The following is a 13,233-nucleotide window of genomic DNA, read 5'->3' as shown; positions in this document are numbered from 1 at the left end:
ATTCTCCAAGCCAGCTTTGTATAATATCTGGTGACTTGCTGTCCTGTGAAGCCAAGAAACCTTCAAATCTGCTTTGCCACATAATGATACATCACCCTGCCTTAAAAGATAAGTGTCATCTCATTTGTGCTTGTTTAATGACCCAGCAGTGTCACACAAAAACTAAACTACTTATTCATTCCTGTGCACTGAAATACCCAGCAAGCCTCAAAATGGGAAGCAAATGGGAAGCAAATGGAAAGACCTCTTCTTGTATTTCCTATAATGTAGAGGGGGGCAGGTAGTATTTGTTGTTGTTGTCATTCATCCATCTTGCTGTAATATATAGTTTAAGGACAAGTCTTTAAATTTTTTCTTAAAAGAAAAGAAAAAGTTTAACTCAAAGAACAAAAGCTATTATTATTATTATTATTATTATTATTATTATCATCATTTTTGGTACTAGGGATTCAACTCGGGTCCTTGCATTTGAGAGGCAGGTGATGGCACCTGCTAAATCCCTGGGCCCAAAAGTAGTAATTGAAGGCTACATCAAGTGAGATCATTCCCAGTGGCTAGGCACACTATTAGTGCTACAAAGTACTTATTATTGCAGAAGAACTGATCCTGCCTGCTGTTAAGGCACTTGTGAATTTTTAGGAGAGGCTGCAGTTCAAAAGGTGACACATGTTCCTCTTTAGGCCATTAATATAACTAGACAGATTAATTAAATAGCAGACAATATTGAGACACAATTGTTAGAGAGGATTTCAACATGCAATCCTAGTTGAGGACTCTACTGGTATTAACAACAAGCAGCAATGCTTGTATTTGAGAGATATGCTTTTCAACAGGATGTGCAGGAGGAAATGTAATATGCACTTTCATTGCCAATCAACACCACAGCTGCAGAACTATACAAGTCTTTGAATGATTACACATCAGGAAAACTGAATTTGTCATTTTGCGTTAGTATATGGAGGGTAAGAGCTCTCATGACTGGACAGCTGTTTGGTTTCACTGGTTGGATCAAAAAGGTCACTTTTGAATGTGAGACTATCCAGTACATAATTTATAAAAATGCTGGCTGGCTGAAAAACATCAACTGAAATTGACAGTGTTTCGCCAAGTGTGAATGCAATTGTCAACCACATTGAAATACGTGCCTTTAACTCATGTCTGCTTACACAGCTCTGTGAGCTAGGCACAGAGGACACATGTGTTCTCTTATTCACAGAGGTGAGGTAACTTTATAAAAGTAGTTCGCTAGCCAGAGTGTTGAGTTATAAGAACTTCATGAGCCACTTTAAAAAAAAAATCAGTCAGTACAGGCAGCACATGTAAGGGACACAGAATGAATGGATTAAAACCTTGCTTATTTGTGTGACATATTCAATCTGCTTTCCAAACTCAATCTGTCATTTCAGGTGAGAACAACAAATATGTTTAAGTTGGCAGATAAAGTGGCTGCATTCAAAGCCAAACTGGAATTTTGGAGGCAATACATGAACCTTGGGATTTTTAGTACATTTCAAACATTATCAGAGATTTTGAAAGAAACTGAGCCAAGGCCTCCTTTCGTGAAGCTAGTTTGCAATAATCTATCTCGGCTATTAAAAATTTGATTATTATTCCCTAATCATGAAAGACTTGAACTCTGTAAAAATGAATTTCTGCCCAATTTGTGAAAGGGTTAAGTGTATCTACTTTCTGCTAGAAGATCAGCTCCTTTCAATTGCAGAAAACTGTATTTAAAGTAGGTTTGAGGTGCTTTTACACCTCCCTACTTTCTGTTTTAAAGTCAAAGTGAAATACCCTGAGATTGATACAAAAGCACTAAAATGTCGGCTTCCATTTCCAACATCCTATCTTTGTGAAGCAGGGTCTTCTATAATGACAGTAACCAAAACAGTGTTATGGAAGAGACTGAACATCAGCAAAATTCTCCCAGTGCCATTGTCTTCCATCATCTTTAGATTGGACTATTTTCAGGAAAACAAGCTCTGACCTTTCACTGATTATGCACTATGGTGGGTCGTACAATTAATCACCTTCTTGTACAATGTAATGATAATAGAAATAAAGTGCAAATAAATGTAATAAACTCGAATCATCCTCAAACCACCTTCCTTCCACTGGATCTGTGGAAAAAAAATTTTTCCATAAAACTAGTACCTAGTGCCAAAAAGATGGGCAACTGCTGTGAAAGCCTAAGGACTCTTAGCCTTAGCTTTACAGGAGTCTGTCTTACTGGCAGAACTTTTAACAACCTATCACTTTCCTTTTTACCTAAAGGTCTCATTTAATTGGCCTGGCATAGGAATGCTTTCAAATCCCTCAGGTCATTTGATGTACATCTTGCAATGAGAACTATTGCTCCAGGCCCTATAGCAATCCTGCTTGAGTAAGATGTGAACTGTGAGATGATCATCAAAATTACAAAAGAAATTTGAGTAGGTAGACTGTTAACTAATCTCAAATAACATCTGCTTTAGATTAAAACAGCAATGAGAATGCATAAAACAACTGAAAAAAATGAGCAATCTTTGAAGAAGTAGCAATAACTCTAATTGAATTTGAGATAGAGGTATAGCTCATGGGAGAGCACAAGCTTAGCATGTGTGATCCTATGGGTTCAACCCCTAGTTTTAAACACAAAACACACAAACACATGCATGAAAGAACAAATATTGACCCTACAGTTGAATCGCTGTTTGCTGGGGGAGATACAAGCAGAAGTAATTTTCAAAGCTCTTCATATGATTTGAGTGTGCTGCCATGTCTGAAAATTATCAGATTGGAAAATGCTACAAAGTAGAAACATTTAATCGTAATATCAGGGCCACAGACAGAATGCAAGCCAAATTATTGAAACTGTATTGTTCACACAGAGTGAAAGAATTGTCTTAATATATATCAGGAAGATTTCTTCCTTTTGTAATAAAGGAGCTATCAATTTGCCTATGTGCTCTCCACTCAATCTGAACAGAAATATGCCTGTCTAAATATTAACCCTACGAAATTATGTCCAGAGAAGCCTATGTTGAAAGAGTTTTCAGGAATAAAGACACTATTAAAATTGACAAAGGATTGTACATTAGCAATAATTTTTAATTATGTTTAGACAATGAAGCATCAACAGGCATTTGAGGAAAGCAAAATTTTAGAGTAAGCAAAGTACTTTTGAGAGTTTAAATAGAAAGAATACTAGGCAAGAAATGTAAAAAATGTTTCAAATTAAGGTTGCAGTGAAAGTTAAGTAAAAATGTTGAAAATGTTGAAAATTAATGATTGAAGATTCAATTATTCATATGAAATATGAAGATAAAGAAATAAAGCCCAATAGAGAGAAAATAAAGAGTGACTATATGTGGAGTCTGGACAAAAGAAAGAAAGATATATTGTCTAAAAGAATATTAATTACTCTAATTAGAGTTCCCGTTACAATTCTAATGTCTGGAAAATAGCTAGTATTCCATCAAGATTTTAGGGGAAAGGCTTTAGAACCAGCCAAATACTATCTTGCATTCTGTTTTATTCTGATTTCTCATCACTGAAACAAAATATTTTAAATTCAAAACTTAAAGGAAGAAAAATTTTACACTTTTCAGTCTACAGTCAGCTGGCTCCACACAAAGACCATGCTCGATGAGTATGGCAGGAAGATGCACTTTTAGAGGAAAAGCAATAGAAAGAAAGGAACTGGGGACCGGATAGAGTTCCCAGTGTCACATCTTCATGACTCACACAGGTACCGTAGAAGGGTTGTTTACTAATCCCCAGGCAGCTCCCAAGCCAATCAGGGTGACAGTCAAGATTGTGACACATGCAGATATACAAAACGAGGAAAAGGTAAATATTGGGAGAGGACATATTCTGTATGCTGTATGCTGAAAACAGTCATGAAGGAATGCCAACATTTGAGGGTCATTGGAGGAAAGTATATGGATGGACCTGGAGAACAATACATTAAGTGAAAAAAGCTAGACACAGAAAGGTTAATGCGTGATTTCACTTATTTATGAAATCTACAAAAGCTGATCTCATAGTGGTGAAAAATAGAACAGTGGTTGCCAGATGCCTGGGAGGGTAGATAGGAATGAGGCAAGAGGGATGAGCACGGCTATTATGAAATTATACATTCTCCCCTGGCCATGTTACTCAATCACTTACTGGGCCGAATGGAACCTCTAATCCTAGTTCTTTGAGGTATCTGCATATAGATTTCCACAGTGGTTGCACCAGTCTACACTCCCAACAGCAGAGGAACAGTGTTCCTCTTTCCCCACAGCCTTGCTAGCATTTCTTACAGGTTGATTTCTTGATAGCAACCACTCTTTCTGGGGTAAGGTAGAATCTCAGTGTTTTCATCTGCATCTCTTGAATGACCAGTGCTGTTAAACATTTTTTTCGTGTATTTATTTGCTGCTTTACTTCTTTGTCTGAGAAATGTCTGTTCATTTCAGATGCCCATTTTTGAATCAGGTCTTTTTAGTTGGGGGGGGTCTGTTTTTTTTAGTTCTGTATATATTCTAGATAGTAGTCCTTTGTCTGAGGAGTAGCTGGTAAAATTTTTTCCCCACATTGTAGGTTGTCTCTTAGCTCTGTTGGTAATTTCTCTTGCACTGCAAAAACTTTTTAATACAATGAGATCCCAGTTGTTGATTCTTTGTGCAAGTTCTCATGCTGCTAAATATTTGCTCATAAAGAAACAGACCCAAGGATCCATGGAATAGATAAGAAGATGCAGAAACAACTCCTAACATACTCAGCTATCTCATCTTTGACAAAGGAGCTAACCATCCTCACTGGAGGACTGATATCCTCTTTAGTAAATGGTGTTGGTGGGCTGGGGATTTAGCTCAGCGGTTTGGTGGCCTGCTTTGCAAGCGCAAGGACCGGAACAGATTAAAATTACAGGGCTTATTTTCATTGTTGAAAATAAGGAAGAGACTGCCAATCACTGCTGTCGCCTCATTTTCAGTTTTTAAAGTCAGACACTTTAGTAACAGTACATCTACAAGTTCTTTCTTCCTCTTTGAATTGCATATAAAGTTGTTAACAATTAAATAAATAATTTTTTTTCTTTAAAACCCAAGCACAGCTTTCTCAAGTACCTAGAAATCATCTCTTTAAAAATGTCAACACCAAGTTAAAAGTGTCCCATCTCTTTGTCTCTGTGAGACAGTAGGGTCTGACTTCTGTTACGCATCTATAAGAAGCCTATGTTACCTTTGAATAAAGCCAGTTTACTGGTAAGGTAAGTCATCCCAAAGAGTGATATAGAGTGAATAGGCCCCCACTTGATGACTGATTGCTTAAAAACATGGATGTAATAGACTATCTCTGATTGAATATATAAAAGTATGAGATTTCATTCTTCCTTTCAAGATTTTTGTTTTTAGCAGATTGTCTGTGATGCACATCAATTCCAGTTTAATGACTAGGCACTAATAAAATTGTTTTATATTCCTTGTGTTTGTGGAAAAAGTTTTTCTAGGTTGGCAGAAGATTTTGGTTTACATTATATTTCCCCAACATATTAGTAGTATTAGTATGTGCTTGATTATGCTCAGATAGTACTGTAACATTGCTCACTATCTACATTTTCTCTATACTAAGTCCAAAGTCTATTTAAAGTCCTATAGCTCTTTCTTAGCTGCCTCCCCACTGCATTCAGTGAATAGTTGACTGCTTTCCTCATAAGGAAGGGAGGCTTGGAAGTGTGGAAGGCTGTCCTTAGTACTTATCTAGAAGCTTCCTGAAACATAGTTACTCCAAGATTACAACACTGACCTAGATCTTGTGTGTGTGTGTGTGTGTGTGTGTGTGTGTGTATTTAAATATTTCCCTAATCCAAGGACTTGAAATTCAGCATCAGATTCTATTCTGAGCCATGTGACTCTCCTGTGTACACTCAGTATTTCTGATTATTGGATATGATTTTTTTCTTCCCTTATCTATCATGGTATTCATGTGAGATTTTGCTAACTACTTTGAGCTCCCATCAATTGTGACAATACCTATTAGGAAACAATGAATACTGCTTTTATTTACATAAATGCATTAATAAAATTGGTTCAAATATAAAAGAAAAAAATCATAATATATTGAATGATGCTGCCAACTAAAAAAGAACAAACTTGGAAGGACTTATTTGTAGAAAGCTCTGATAGTTTACCCCTGAGGGCCTAATTTCTTTTCCTGTGAAGTAAAAAGGGAAGATTTTTGCTATCAGTAGATGAAGAGATAAGGATGTGGTAAGCGTGGTGTAGTTTTTAAATGATTGCTGTTATTAAAATTGGAGTGTTACCAGATTTTAATAATAATAAAATGAACATATTCAGGGTAAAAGTAAGGGTAAGGACAGTTTCTTAGGAAATTTCCCCTGTGTGCAATTTTTCTCCAAAAGTTTTCAGCAGTTAAGGTAAAGGCATGTAGTAAGGCGAAAGATAGACAGATTACTATATTAATGATGGGGCTTTTATCATATTGATTTGATAAATAGAACAAATACATTTAGGATATTGAAAAAAGATTGATTAAATAATATCTATGAAATAAATGTGCAGTAAAGTGAATGATGAACAAGGGAAAAATAAACTACATGAATAGAACATATATGAATCAGTACCTCTTATACTCATTATTATTATCTGCTAAAGCAAAATGCCTGACCTTTTTAATTTCTTCCAAAGTGACTTATATGTTCACAAAATTCTCTGTAAGAAATTTAAGAAACACTTCTAAAGAGATGTTTTCATGTAATTTTGATTATAAACCCTTTGAATTTTATAACTACTTTGAGAAATTTTGCAATTTCTACACACTTAAGTCTTTCTGTGATTTCCAAATATCATTCTACTTGGTCAAATCTTTGCTTCCTTCAAGAATGATTTAATTTTAAAATTAAAAGTCTTGCATATCATCTAAGAAACACAATTTTGGTTTGAGAACTATTGGAATTTTTAAAAACACATTTTTAAAAACCTTAAGGTTTTAAAATTTGTTCATGTGTAAAAGTTAAATTGTCCCTTAAATATTTAATATACACACAATGTCTTTATTAATCCTAGTAATTTGTAGATGATTAATCTTCCTGAGAAATAATGTTTCCTATGAATTAGGACTAATTTTCTTTCTAGTCTTTACTCTGTATTTCATTTTTACATTAAATGTGTTTAGTTTATTGAAAGTCCATTACATAATAGATGTGGTCATAAAAGGAGAAAACATAAGAGCATCTTTTTAGCTAATGGACTATTTGCTATCATGATTATAGTGATGGGTACAAGAATACAAAATGTACAGTCCAGTGATCTTATTCAGCTTTCTACTTTTATTTGTATTCAGTTTTTGTGTGTATTTCTATGTACTTTTTGTACATTTTAATTCTCAAAAATGCCTCCTTATCTATAATATTTGAATATAAATTTGAATTTTTAAAGTTAACTTCACCTTTGAAAAACAAATAAAAAACTACTGTGAGTAGCTTAGCATCTGTTGGAACATAAATGAGCCAAAGCACCTCTGCACCCTTGGGATCTGATGATCCCCAACCTCACACCACTGCACGCATCTTCTGTGTGCAGAAAAACTCATCCATTGCCACAAAATGATAACCACTAGGCTTTTACACCAGGAAATTAATAAGGTTCACTTTCAACCATTGAAATTTTTTCCTGTTTGAACAATAGTTGACAGTCCATCTATTTTGAAGAACGTGAAATTATCTTGAGACCTGAAATACCTATCAAGTACTGCATTACATTAATCATTTCAATAGGAAAAATGCACCTAACTTCTATTATTAGATAGAAATTATATAATAAATGTGCAGGTGATTATTTTGTTGCTCATTGAATGTATAGACAGACTGAACATATAAAAAAGCTGCTAGGTCTTGAAGCATGCATTATATTCCCCTGGGATTTATGTATATTCTTAGTCCAGTAACCCCTTTCCCTAGCATCATTTTTCAGATACTTCCACATAAGCAACTTGTCGTATAGATGACAGCTCAATGTTAAGGCTTGATGCTCGTTTTGGAAATTATCTGCAGTTGGTAGCTGTTGTTGGTAGTTGTACCTTGATTGAAAAGAGAAAAGATAAACCCTTTCAAAGGATACAATTAAAGATGGTACTCTCTATAGCCTGAGAGACACTAGACAATTATGATAATACACTATGAATCTTTACTATTTCTTTGACAATAGAAATAGCCAATAACTGATAACACGGTTCCCCAAATGGATTGACACTAAAAGATAAAAAGAACTAATATGAAGGATATGCTATTAAAACATTGTAGAATTAAAAAGATAATTTCATAGTTGGACAGATCAACGACTATCCAAAGAACCCACTTTTAAATTCAGAAAAGAACTGAAACAGGTCAGGTTTGTGGGGCACTGTGGGTACACCTGGGCCTGGACCGCAACACGGATGTGCTCAAGGTGGAGATTCTCCAGAAGCTGCAGCAGCTGGTGGAGGACAGGAACCTGTAGACGTTAAACTGAGAGACTAAAAATATTTCTACATTCGCTGATCATCTGAGAAGTAATTGCTTCTCTGACTTGTGCAGATCTCTCAACGCATTAGGAAACTGTCGCAGTTGTTGAGGCAGATCTGAGTTCTTCAGAGCCAGAATGGTTTTTCATGGGCAACAAAGCCTGTCAGTTGTCATCCTGGAGTGATAGACTCATTGCGTTTACGTTTTGGAAAATTCATCCAACAGGAAAATAAAAAAAACATATTTCAAATATAGTGAACTTGGAAATAAAAAAAGAAGAAGAAGAAGAGGAAGCATATTTTGAAAGATGTGGCTATAAGATACAGCCAAAAGGGCCGGGGATTTAGCTCAATGATTGTGCCACCTGCCTCGCAAGCACAAAGTCATTAGTTCAATCCCCTCAGAGGACCAGAAACCACTAACTTCATCAAATCTTGTATTAGAACTTGAACTGGCAGAGGGAAAATTACCCATGACTCTTTCCAGGCAAGAGGGATCAAACTTAGGATCTTGAACTTGTGAGGCAAGTGCAATACCACTGAGCTAATTCCCCGGTTTAAAACTCTGAGTGATATTTTGAGGTCGGATGTTGCACAACAAGTAACCTTTCAAAGGAATGATGACTGGGAGCTTCCATATGGAAATTAGGTGAAGGAATTTGGAAAACTGAGCCTAAGAAGATGATGTACAGAGATGCTTTTCTAAAAGCCATTGAAGACAGCCCTAATTGTGGGAAAGCATTGACAAAGAGTGGGAGAGAAGAGCAGAAATCCCAGGGAGGTGGATTTCAGCACTGCGAAGCAACATGTACCTATGCAAAATTGGGGTAATCAGAAGATTGTAAGAAACAGGAGAACCAATTAGACTATTTGGAGAAACTGATTATGATGCTTTTTAATGATTAAGAAAAATAGAAGTCCTCACATCAGAAGTTAACAAGGTTTTGAGGAATGATCTGAAAGCAGCTTTGGACAAGATTGATCTGCAGTACCTCAGTGAAATTGTGGGTGGTCAGGAACAAGGAGAGGAAGACAGAATGAAGAAAACACCACTATTGAAGAGTTAGAGGCCCTGGGAGAGACCTGGGGAAAGGGCAATGATCACAAGGGCATGGACATCATTACCAAATCCCTGAAGTGCCTGCTTGGTGTTTGGGCTATAGAGTTGAATACTGGAGAAGATCATGTGAAACGCAGTGTGCAGGGTGAATGGAACAGTCTACGCAGAGGAAGACTGAGTCCTACCTCAAACCGCTTTTCAGAAAGCTCCCCAAAAGGAATCTTCCTGCTGATATTAAAGAATCAATAACAGATATTATTAAATTCATGTTGCAGAGAGAATACATGAAAGTGAATGATGCTTACCTTCAGATAGCCATTGGAAATGCTTCCTGGCCTATTGGAGTCACCATGCTTGGTATCCATGCCAGAACTGGCAGGGAAAAGATTATTTCCAAGCACATTGTACATATATTAAATGACGAAACTCAGTGGAAATATATTCAAGGACTGAAGGGGCTGATGATCACTTGCCAGAAGCACTTCCCCAAAGATCCGTCACGATGGGTGAAGTACAATGCCCTGCGAGGCCCACATGCACTGCACTGACAACAGTGAGGAGCGAAGGAAGCAGTGCAGACTTCTGCAGCCCCAGCAGGCGTGAAGGGAAAAAACTGGAGCTTCCAGCCTGAATTCTACCTGCAGAACTGTGGTGGCTCTGACATCTGACTGTAAACTGATTTTTGTGTCTTGCTTTCCTTTTCAATTGTGAAAAATTCAGAGCTAAAGATTTCCCTCACTACTTCAGTATGCAGACCACGGTAATAGATGGGGATTTGAAATGACTGAAAGTTGGTGGTTCAATAATTAAAAAGAAACATTTGAAGATGGACTTAAAAAAAACTGAAAATGAATGGTGGCTCTCAGTTACTCTATGTATGTGGCCTGTTCGGCCCTCGAGAAAAGTATCAACATAAGAATTCAAACAACACAACAGACAGAATAATTATGTATGCTAATATCTCCATCAGAATCTGAAGTGGAATTAATAATTCTTTTTTTTGTAACAAAATATTGAAGATTAAAGTTACCCAAGGCACTTACTGAAAGAATAAGCTATTTCTGAGTTTGGAAGTAAAGTAAATCGGTCTACTGTTCACAGCTTCATGTGAAAAATATAGAATTGTAACCTGAACATTGTTATTGTATATGTGGATTTGTATCTCTTGCAATGGAAGTAAATACCTCTAACATACTTAGAGTCCCACACGTGGAAAATATTATTGCCATTTTAAATGATAATCTATTTTATGCAGTGTGGTAAAATAATGGGTTATTAAGCGTTTCCTACAACCATTTTATTATAGTTTGCCATTCTCAATATAGTAGTCTGTTTAAAAACGTTCTTATAATTAGAGGAATAAGTGGCTGGATGATGATTTTACATTTAAATGAATATGAGTTATAATTTATAGTGTACATGTAGAGAAATAGAAAGGTCATTATTGTATGGATTATTGAATTATTTGGGGAAAATAAAGCAGAGTATGCGGGGAGTGTAAAAGGAATTTACATGCACGGCTTTTCTGTTTTTAAATATTCTTTCTCTTTGACTCATCCTGTAATGCTGAAACTTCAATTAAGTTAAGAATTTTGGATGAAGAGTTAACCGATAAACATAAAACAATGGTCCTCCCTTTAAATATTACCATGCCAAATTCATAAGGAAAAGATAGGATGACTTGCTCCTTCTGTCTTAGCTAAAATTAATATTTTTAAATCTCTTTCAAATACTCGACAACGTAGCCTTAGAAGCTTCTCCTAATTCTGCCAATAGTCTATTTGATTGGACATAAATTATCAGGACCATCAGACTTACATTTCTGATTCTTCTCAGGATCAGTTCTTTGGTTTAATCTAACAGTTTTAAGCTAAACTTCATGCTTAAGTTGCAAAGAAACAACAAGCAGTAAACAGCAACATTATTTTTGGTGAATAAGCAAATGTTGGCCAAAATGCTCTGAAGAGAAATGAGTGAAAGTGCCACAATTAGTAATACTAGGAAGAACTAAATTTGTTGTTAATATAGATAAATTAGGCAAAGGTATACTAGTCTCTCATCTTGAATATTCAGAAGGGTATATCACTTCAAGAGGAAGAGAAAGGGTAGAAAATGGTTTGGATAGACAACATAATTTTAGGAAAATAGACAATGTGAACTGAAGCGCTATTGGACATCATACTGAGAAAAGAAGTGAGTAGCAGGATGCTTGCTGGAAAAGACAGGATTCTTCCTGTGTTCCCACAGATGGAAAGTAGTGAGAACAATGGTAGTGATCTTGGCAGTGAGAGTCAAGGAATGAATTTACGGCAGACTAACTGACCACTATCTCTTGGGAATTTATGAATGGAGAATTTAATTTGTATAAGTGCTCTTTAAGCAGCCATATAAAGCTGTTGGTTGAAATTGGAAATCTATTAAAATTTCCTGGTGAAAGTGAGGTATTACATAAAGATAAGCCCATCGGCAACCCATGCCAGTACCTCCTTACAAAATGAAACAGGGCATATGATTATATGTATCACAGATTTGGAATCCACAGTTGACAATTGGTCTTTGATTATTCCAATCCATAACAACATTGTTATATGGCTAAGAGCAGTTTTTGTTGGAAGTCTGAAAATAAACTTTTCTGATTACCTTCATCTATGTTATAAAATAACTGTCGCTTTTAATAGTAAAGTTTTAAAGGATAATATTATTTCCCAAAACTCATAAAAATAGCAATATATATATATATATAGATATATATATATATATATCTATATATATATACTGTGAAACATACTCTTTATCATGTCTTAATTTTTATAGTTTTTTGATAGTTTGGGGGTATTTTGAGTTTTTTTAGATATTTTTGATCATTTTGGGATACTACAACTTGTTATTCTACAGGGATACATAGTTATTTCTTTTGCTTTCTTATTCATATTGATAATTATTTTTGCATACATGAAATATACAGCTCTTTTTAGTGAAAAATGTAAGCCAGATAGGAAGAAGACTTTCTGAGTCACTACACTCAGACATTGCAACAGTATAAAACCTTACTGGGTGGCATTACTGCTCATGTGTTCTTTTTTTGCAAACCAAACTTCTCACCTTTTTTCATTCCAATTATAACTGCTTTTGAAAATTAAATTTCTCCACTATTACTAAAAGCCAGCTGTGTTTTACTAAAATTTACATTCAACATTGGATTTATGTTAATTTTCACATTCTGGTTTATTGTCACCTCAAGAGTATTAGAAAAATGAGTGAAAATATATAACCAACACAGGGAATTTAAACAATATGGAGAGACACGTTCAAAACTGAGTTCTCTTTATTCAGGAGCCAATGAAGAGTACCACTATACTGTCCATAAGTGCACGCACATCCTGGGAAAGCAACTATGTGGGCTAGAGTGGTGCTGCTGCAGCCAGCCAGGGCCCTGCCCCCAAACCAGAGGCATAGGCAAATGTGCCCAAGCCACAGGCCTGCCTAGAAAAGAGATGCACAGGCATGCAAGCGTCATCCAGAATTGCACCATATTATTGGCCACAGCCAAGGGCCCATCTGGAAAAGAACTACATAGATGCACAAGAAACAGCCAGAGACTTACTCTAGTACCATTGATAAGTGTCTGGAGACCCTAGCCAGAATCCTACATGGACAACAGAAACTGGGGTACACACCACCCA

The 13,233-nt window shown here is 35.9% G+C and overlaps 1 pseudogene; it reads left to right on the top strand.

Annotated features, from left to right (window-relative positions):
* The first annotated feature begins 3,717 nt into the window (after positions 1-3,717).
* LOC104860679 lies at positions 3,718-10,098 on the top strand (annotated as a pseudogene).
* The last annotated feature ends 3,135 nt before the right edge of the window (positions 10,099-13,233 follow it).

Source organism: Fukomys damarensis, unplaced genomic scaffold (genome assembly GCF_012274545.1).
Source record: "Fukomys damarensis isolate Sample0158 unplaced genomic scaffold, DMR_v1.0_HiC HiC_scaffold_4, whole genome shotgun sequence".
Classification (NCBI taxonomy): domain Eukaryota; kingdom Metazoa; phylum Chordata; class Mammalia; order Rodentia; family Bathyergidae; genus Fukomys; species Fukomys damarensis.
This window is presented reverse-complemented; position numbering and strand designations above follow the sequence as displayed.